We start from the raw sequence: 9,637 nt of genomic DNA, 5'->3' as shown, positions 1-9,637 counted from the left end.
TTTTTTTTTTTTTTTTTTTTTTTTTTTTTTTTTTTTTGTCTTTTGTCTTTTTTCCATGTCCGGCACCGGATCGCAACCCTCAGTGTTGCCCCCGGACCGGACCGGGACCGGCAACGGGATCGCAAGCCTCGGTGTTGCTCCCGCGCCTCGCTCAGCCAGTGAGCGGGAGCCGGTCTGTATGTGGGATCCGAACCCTCAGACGGGAGCGCCGCCGCGCTTCCCAAGCGGCGCACTATCCAGTGCGCCACCGGGCCGACCCAACAGACAAGTACTTTCTGAGATGCCTCAAAAATTATGTTCCTAGTGGCTGTTGGGGAGGAGGGTACTTTACGTAAAGGTCCTAATTCCAATATTTGGTGGGATAACTCCTAAAATCCTAAATTTAAATATTTGTTTTAGATGTTCTTTTCACATATGATAGAAGGAAGTTTCTTGTAAGAGCCTCTTTAATCCACACAGATTAGTGAAAAAGAGAAATCTACTGTCAAACATTCGAAAATTTTAAATATTATATTCTCTAGTCTCTTGTTAAAGTTGTATTTTCTGAAGTCAAATCTAAGAAAAGTTTTCTGTAGATGGACTTTCACTGGTCAGGACCATTTTTATGTAGTGTGCACATACAACCACAGAAGCACGGCCCCAGTTGCCCTGGGCTAAGGGACAGTGCCCTGGCCTGACAGCAGTAAAGTACAATGCCTTTGTGTATATAAAAAGAACAAATGGCGAGGACAGTGTCAGTAATTTTTTTTTTCTAGACACATGAGAAAATGTCTGCAGTGGCTGTTTTTGGAAGAAGACACAGATACAGTGGAGCCGCTCTGATTCTTCTCCTCATCCCTACAGTTTCTTTACCACCCCCAAAAGTTAACAGAAGTTATCTAGGCCTGGAATCAAAGAGCATTTACATTTTCTTTTCCTGTACTTTTCAGTTTAGAAAAAGCTATAAATGTTAACTTTTTGAAGTAGGTGGATGAACTATAACATATCGCTAAGAACAATAATGAAGACAAGTAATAATTAGAAAAAATGCTTGTTATAAATTAAGTGAAAATTAATATAAATTTACATGTAGATTTTTTGTTCTTCTAAAATCAGAGCTATTTTAGAAGAACAAAAATACACTTAAGTTTTAAAAAAATGTAAAGGGATGAATAGTATTTTATCAATTATTGGTGATGTTTTTCTATTCAATTTCCAAATATTAGTAATGCAGCTCAGATTACTTTGAAAATAAAAAAAGAAGGTACATTTAAAAAGTCTTACTTACATTTAATGGCTTTTGCTTTTCTCTTCACTATCCTCAGTCTCCCAAAACCTTCTAGAAAGCTCCACTGTCAGGTTTACCTGCTGGGTTTCTTCTCTCCTCCAGGGCCAATGTCACGGTTAAGCTCTGGCTGTGCTGACTCTGCACACTTACCCACCTAATCCACTAAGACGGGACCTGCTGAGGTCTCATGTCTGTTCTTCATGACCCACATTCACTATCAGCTTTTATTTAGAACTTCTGTTTTGAAAATACTTTTGACAGAAATTTAGATGACTTAAAAGCAAGTCAGTAAAGTTATCTGCCCCTACTTTAGGTTATATGCAACATCTTCTTAAGTCTGGTGTAATATGATTTTCATTAGAATATTTTGCATTTGCCGAGTGATGTGCTCCATGTAGTGCCTCCGCCACCTCATGACAAAGGACCATGTCCCTCTAATAAGACCCCTTGGAAGTGCTGGAAGGACATTTCAATGGTGCCCTCAGAACCCTGCAGCTATTATACAGTCACCAATAATGACATTCTGGCTGCAAGTTTGTTAATGACAAAATGGGCTGCATGTATAGAAAAATAATTTCAACTTCTGGTTCTGCAACCTTCAAAGAATATGACTTTTACCAAATCACTTTTCACTCTAATCTGTTTACTGCAAAATGGGAATGGTGTTATCTATATCACACGGCTAAAATGAAAATTAAATGAGACAATTTCAAAGTGCTCCCATGATTAAACTATGAAGTGCACCTTTCTGCAGAGCAATGTCAAGGATAATGGGCACCACGGTCACCAGAATGCACACACATGGTCTTACAGCCAAGTAGCAGGGCAATCCTGACTCACCTGGTCACCAGCAGGCTGGCACACCCTTAGGCCTCCTGTGCTATACTGCATGAAACAGTGGTAGCACCTCAGTCCTCAAGTCAACACGGGCCCATCTAAGCCCCCAGCATCTTACATTGGGGCAGGAATTTGCTAACTTGATTGGGGACACAAGTATCACAGATCACCTCCAAGACTAAGAAGCATTTTGAGAGAGAGAAGTTTGTATGTGGAATACCAAACCAATTTCATCAACTCTTCTATTTTTCTTTCATTCTCAAATCCAGGTTAATCTCCAAAATTAAGGCAGTGTAAATCCAAAGGGGAACAAAAAGTACTCAGGCCCTCCTTCCTTTACACACTGTTCCTGACAATACTATGAGCAAGCAATAAGGAAAAGGATGAAAATACCAAAACTGACAAAGGATATGACTGCTGAAGTAGGTGTAGAGTGATGGGCACTGTGGACGTTCCATACAACACGACCCATCCAGAGCCCCACGTGTTGGGTGCCTCAGAACGGCACAAGCAAGATGACACAGGCTGGATTCCAGCTCAAGGAAGACAGATGACAAACAGGTACATCAAGTGGGAAGTCTCAGAGGGTGAGGACTTACACAGGCACCAAATGGGTGAAGCATGCCGGGGGGGAATGAGGTTGGGGGGACATGCTTGCTAGGGACTGACATGTGAGCAGAAGGCAGACCGGTAAAAATAAGTGAAAGGCTGTCATCCTTGTCTGAGGTGCTATTTTTAGCAGTAGTAGCAATTTTCAAAATCACACCTCTCAGATCTTGACAGTGCCTCTGAAGCAGTCTTACCAGAAAAGTGAATCTTACCAAACCTCAAGCACCAGAGAAGCAGAGGAGCATGTTCAGTGACACAAAACGGCAACGGCAACAAGCAAAACCTGGGAGACCCTCCAGGACAGATGGCCTGGCTTGGCTGGTCTGTCTTTAAATAAACTCGAAGGAAAAAAAAGAGAGAGATTTGGGGGTGGAATTTATGGATTAAGACAGTTAAGAGACATGACAACCAATAAGAATGAAGACCTTCCCTGAAATGAATTCAAACTGTAAAGCCAAACCTAAATAACCACCACCTAAGACATACGGGATCTGAACACTGACTGGGTATCAGCATGAAGGAATCAATGACGGTATTTTTAGGTGTGATAATAGTACTATATTCGTTTAATTGGTCTCTATTATTTAAAGGTATACTCTGAAATATTTAAGAACAAAGTGACATCTGAAATTTGCTTCAAAACAAGAAAGGAGGGAAACAGGTAGGGGCATATAAAACAAGACTGGTCATGAGTTGGTAATTGCTTTAGTTTGGTGGAGTTCCGTATACTATTCATTAACCTTTGTATCTATTTCAATTTTCCATTGAAACACATTTCTAAAAATGCTGGGGATCTTGATTCAAACTTCAAATTCTTAGCTCTGCCAGGAAGATTCTCTTCCTACCTCTGCGATGCAGCTCAATGTCCCTCCACTGCCTTTCAACATTCCTTTGATTCTTCCTTCCCACTGGAAGGCCATGAGAGCAGAAATCCCTATGTACAGGATACATGAACGTTTTTGTCAACAACGGTGTAAGACAGTCTAACCAGGGTGCCAATGCCTTACTCTTGGTGAGCAGAGTTTGTCCTAAGTTTTTTCCTTTCAAAAGTGATTGTAAATCCAGATAGCCTACAGTGTGTACCTCCCCAAAGGCAGAGCAACTAAAAGCATGACTCACACTCATTAATATATATACATTTCTCCTGAGTATGTCTTACTTTTCACCAAAAAGCACTGCAATTCCTCAAAACCCAAAATCAATTCTACTGAGCAGAGTTTTGCAATGGAAACAGTTCACTTTCTTTCTTTTTTTTTTTTTTTTCCCTTTTGGTCTTTTTTACTGACTTACTGACCGGTAACGGGATCACAACCCTCGGTGTTGCGCCCACACCGCGCTCAGCCAGTGAGCGGGAACCGGTCTCCACATGGGATCCGAACCCTCGGCGGGAGTGCCGCCACGCTCCCAAGCGGCGCACTCTCCAGTGCGCCACCGGGCCGGCCCCAGACTATTCACTTTCTGATCAAGCTTAGTGTCAGGTTCAAGTTCAAATAACTACAATTCTCTTTTAACAAAACCAGCAGTACTCTTGGTTTTACTCTATAGAAACCTTATTCACTTCATTCTCATCTGTTTATTCAGGACCTTCTATGGGACAGAGGGCATTGTGGTTTAAAAGAAAAAAAAAAAAAGGCATGCTCTCTTGTCCTCAGGGACCACAGAACCCGGGAGAATGACAGCAGATGTGCATCCAAGGAGTCGTCTCATGAAATAGCTATGACTTCACCACTTGAAATCCTAGCCACTTCAGAAGTAAAAGGTGACTCACAATCAACTCCCAGGTCTTAGCTGTGACTTGGGAGCACTTGGTATGTGACAGGCAGTGGTCCAAGTACATCATTTGTGTCCCCACCACACTAGGAGGGGGTGCCATCAATTGTCCACATGGTAAACAAGATGAGATGGAGTCACAGCCTAGTTAAGGAACTTGCCCAAGGTTCACAGTGACAAGAGACAAAGCTGAGATTTGAGTTCAGGCTATCTCCATGCCAGGGTCTCCAAAGCAGGGGCTGGCTGTTAGTCAGCCGGTTAGAGTGTGGTGTCATATCACTGGAGGTTAAGGGTTTGGATCCCCATAGCAGCCAGCCGCCAGAAAGAAAAAGGCTCTTTGAAGGAATGCATACTTGACTTGTAATGGTTAAAGGACCATGAAAAGACATTTCACTTCCATGGTCATCTGTCCCTCCCTCAGGACAAGCTCTCCTGACAGAGATGCAAGGGCAGTCCTGACCTGGACAACAAAGCACTCAGACCTTTTTCCTCACACTGCGGATGCTCCACCTCCAGATGGAGCAGGTGATCCTATCCAAAGCATCTTAAAATTCCCAGCAAAATACTGTCAGTTCAAGTGAGTGTGCTAATTAGGCTGAACATTTCTAGAACCTCATCTGCGCTCCTACACCTCTCTTCCAGTCAGTTAATCTCTCTAAACCAGTGCTGTCCAATATAAATAAGAGCCAAATATGTAATTTTTAATTTTCTACTAGCCACATAAAAAAGTAAAAAGAAACAGGTAACATTAACTTTAATAGTATATTTTACTTTACTCTATCAAAAATGTTATTTCAACATGTAATCAATATAAAACAATTATAAAAGAGGTATTCCACATTAGTCATACTAAGTTTCTGAAATCGGTGTGTATTTTACATTTCAGTTTGGACCACCCACATGCTGAGTACTCAACAGTCACACGTGGCAAAGAACCACCAGCTAGCTACCTTCGTGGACAGACGGCACCACTAAGCCCTTCCTGATCCGAAAACTCAGAACCCTCCCTCAAACTGAAGCTATTCCTCATTTTTTCATTCACCCAGCAGTATTCACTTGCAGGATGATCCATTTCAACACCTGTCGAAAGAGCAGGAAGCAGGCTCTCCCTACATAAAACTGTGCCTAGTTTCCCAACTCAGAAACTGAGAATGACAAGGGGTCTTCCGTGACTCCCTAGTATCACTAACTTTACATCGCAGTTAAAAGTCAACTTTCTGGGCCGGCCCGGTGGCGCACTCGGTAGAGTGTGCGGGAGTGTGGTGGCGCTCCCGCCGAGGGTTCAGATCCCATATAGAGACCGGTCTGCTCACTGGTTGAGCGCGGTGCGGGCGCGACACCGAGGGTTACGATCCCGTTACCGGTCATGAAAAAAGACAAAAAGGAAAAAAAAAAAAGTCAACTTTCTTACCTATCAGATGTTGCCAATAAGGAGGTGACAGCAGTAACTGTGGCGTGAGGTCAGAAAGCACCTGGTAAGTGTCAGCTGAGGGAAAGGGCCAGAAATCCAGGGATAAGCTAGCATGGAAGAGCTACCTTCACCTAAGTCCCTTCCAACTCTGGGATCATGGGAAATGGCTTGTGTCTTATGCATCACACATAAAAAACCTATTCTTCCATTTTGTCTCCCTCTTTCTAGACTTGTTGGCCTATGCCCTCTTTTTGCTTGCAGAGTTGAGCACAGAATCTAACACACACCAGATGATTAAAAACTATTCAATAAATACACCACCTTCAAACATGTTGAGGCCAAAGGGAAAGTCCCACTTTAATTATTTCAGAGCCAAACTTTATACATAATTGATGGGAGTTTTATGAAATGAATGGAACCCATCCAGAAGGAAGGTCTAACAGGGAAAGGTGGTAGGAAACTGGAAATCACACAGCACACACAGTGGAGGAGGAAAAACTCCAAGCACCTTTGATAGGGGGCCTATGCAGGAAGACTCTGTCCTTTGCCATGCCATTTGTACTCCACTATGTAGAAATAATCTGTTTTTACATTTACTTCCCGCAAAGTATGACAGACACTATTAGGTTCCCAAAGAATAAGGGTTTTTATCGGCATTTGCATGTCCAGCCCACCCAAGCAAGACCAATGGTATTTAGTAACCCTGCTGGCTAGAGGCAGAGTGACGTTCTGTGGCTGGACCACCAGTAAATTTCCTACCCTCTCTCTGCCTCTGTTCTTTGTCTGAAAGTACAGACAGTAACAGTCCCCACTGCATGTGCTATGAGGACCCGATGAGAAATCCACATAAGACCCTTAGAACAATGACTGACACACAGTAAAAGCTCACTAAATACGAACTGTTATGAAAGTAGTTATAGCATTTTGACCTGAAAAAATTTAAGCAATGGTTAGAAAACTACCTTCTCCTTCATCTGCCCCACTTGTCACCCAGAGTCAGTGGAAGAGGTCCTTTTTTTTTTTCCTTTTTGTCTTTTTTCGTGACCGGCAACGGGATCGCAACCCTCGGTGTTGCGCCCGCACCGCGCTCAACCAGTGAGCGGACCAGTCTCTATATGGGATTCGAACCCTCGGCGGGAGCGCCACCACACTCCCGCGCACTCTACTGAGTGCGCCACCGGGCCAGCCCCGGAAGAGGTCCTTTTGCAGAAATCAACAATATGGGTAACAGTGGAAACCAGTGTAATATAGGGATTCATCAGGTAGACGTGAGAACAGTTTACGTTGCTTTCTAATTGTCCACTTAGCTTTTAAAACTTTATTGAGATGTGACATACAATAAATGTGTACAATTTGATACATTTTGCCATATGTGTACACCTATAAAAGAATCACAATTAAGATAATTAACATTTCCATTAACCCCCAAAATTTCCTTGTGCTCCTCTGTTATCCTTCCCTCCAGCCTACCCCCCACCCCCAGGCAAGCACTAACTACTTTCTATCACTACACATTAGTCTGTATTTTCTAGAAATTTATATATATGGGATTCACAGAGTATGTACTTTGTACTGGACTGGCTTCCTTCTCTCACATAGTTATTTTGACATTCATCCATATTGTGCATGCACAGGTCTGAGGCATGGACATCTGCTTTCATTTCTCTTGGATTAGAATGGCTTGATTATGTACAGTGTGGGTTTAACATCTGAAGAAACTACCAAGCTGTTTTCAAAATGGTTGTGTCATTTCACATCCCCAACACTCCCGTCAGCAGTGCAGGAGGGCCCCAGTTTCTCACACCTCGCCAACCTTTGGTATTTTAGTCATTCTAATAGACGTACAACAGTATCTCACCATGACTTTAATCTGCATTTCCCTGGTGGCTCAGGATTTATGGTTCTGACAGTCTTTTCACAGTGCTGATCTGCTGTCTCTGTATAAACTCTGGGGAAGTGTCTGTTCTAGCCACTTGCCTTTCTTAACTAGGTGGTTTTCTTAACACTGTGCTTTGAGAGCTCTTTACATATTCTGTATACAAATCATCTAAAAGATATGTGATTTGCTAATATTTTCTGCCAGTCTATGGCTTGTCTTTCATTCTCTAACAGTATCTTTCAAGGAACAGAAGTTTTCAATTTTGATGAACTTACCTGTTTTCTTTCATGATTGTGTCTTTGATGTCATATCAAAAAAATCTTGGCTTAACCCAAAGTCTCAACAATTTTCTTCATTTCTTTCAAAGGTTTTCTAATTTTAGGTTTTATATTTAGGTCTATGATGCATTTTGAATTAATTTTTGTGTATGGTGTCAAATTCACTTTTGCATAAAGATACCCAATTATTCTAGCACCTCATCATTCATTCAATTTAGTTTCACTTTTAATCTGAAATACTTCAAACTTCAGTGAGCTGCAATAACACAAAGAAACTGCACCTCATCCAGCCTCACTGACAGCTGGCACAGGGACACTTGTGCTTCACCACTCCCACCTCACACACACCCAGATTTCCTTCCTGAATCATGTGCCCCTTACTTTTGTATTTATCATATGTTGGAATTCCCACTATGATCTGATGTGGAAAAAAGGGCTCTCCTGTCTTCTAAATGAAAAAAGTTGTAGAAATACTTCTCTTGTCCAGAATGTAAATCATAACCTTTGGGGACCTGAAACCTTCTTGCTGAACACTAAATGGAAGCTTTAAAAAAAAAAAAAAAAAAAATCCTCTGAGGACTGATGTGTTCTGAAAACCAACTTTGGACTTAAAAAAGAGAAATAGGCAAAACTGTAACAAAAACCAGGTTATTAAAAAAAGAAACCCTGATGAAATTTGAATATTGCATTTTAAAAACTAATGAGAATCAATTATATCAAAATTAATTTTAAAAACTGATGAGACTCAATTACATTAAAATTACCTTAATTCAGAAGTGCTTCTGGTCTGGTCTCCAATACATGTAAATTGGTCTGTAACAAACAGAAAAGGCTATATTTGCATTGCATTCAGGTTGTGGAAAAAATACTCCAATTTACTAATAGTTACACTTTAGGTTAAGAGTGTATAAACCTACGCTTTCCCTATTACTATTTCTCCCCAAAATTGCTTGACTTAGTATTATTGTACTAAGTTTCTCAGTATGAAAAGCAAAAAAATCCTAATTTCTTTTAAAAGAATCCTTAGAATGCACCAGGAAAATACCTTGAATTAGACTGAAAAACATGACTAGGGTTAGAATCCTGTTACTAGAAAAGCTGCCACAGCAATTAAAAAATCACTGCACTTTAATGAGCTTCTAAGATTAGTGTAAGCTAGACTGTCCCTGTTTGGCATGTCAGTGTAGAGGACTTCATCTGAATGTTAACGATTTCCTAAGTCCTGGCAACTCCACATGGACACCTCCAACGTATCCCTCCATCCCATTCCTGCTACCACTGTCCCATCCAATCAATGTCTTGGCCCTGGTGTCCAGGAAGCAGTCTGGAATGGCCACAGAGACCATGAGGGAGGCTCCCGACTCCTCTGGACACACTTCAGCCAGATTGAAAAGATGTTTAATTCTATGGGATGGCTGGTTAGCTCAGCTGGTTAGAGTGCACGCTTGTAACACCAAGGTCAAGAGCTCAGTCGCCTGTACCGGCCAGCCGCCAAAAAAAGAATATATGTTTAATTCTAGATATCTTCTGAAATATCTGCTTGTATTTTCCCAGAAATTAAGTTTCAAAACATTTAAAGATGGTTC

The 9,637-nt window shown here is 41.5% G+C and overlaps 1 protein-coding gene across 2 annotated transcripts in view; it reads right to left on the bottom strand.

Moving 5' to 3' along the window:
• GNB1 (guanine nucleotide binding protein (G protein), beta polypeptide 1) overlaps positions 1–8,866 on the bottom strand; it is a 42,631-nt gene extending 33,765 nt beyond the window's left edge. For both annotated transcript variants that reach the window (XM_008583865.1, XM_008583864.1), the window contains exon 1: positions 8,816–8,866. The gene's annotated coding sequence lies outside the window, so the exon portion shown is untranslated. The remainder of the gene's footprint in view (positions 1–8,815) is intronic.
• Positions 8,867–9,637: the final 771 nt, after the last annotated feature.

The sequence above is a fragment of the Galeopterus variegatus genome, unplaced genomic scaffold (assembly GCF_000696425.1).
Source record: "Galeopterus variegatus unplaced genomic scaffold, G_variegatus-3.0.2 Scaffold3068, whole genome shotgun sequence".
Classification (NCBI taxonomy): Eukaryota; Metazoa; Chordata; class Mammalia; order Dermoptera; family Cynocephalidae; genus Galeopterus; species Galeopterus variegatus.
This window is presented reverse-complemented; position numbering and strand designations above follow the sequence as displayed.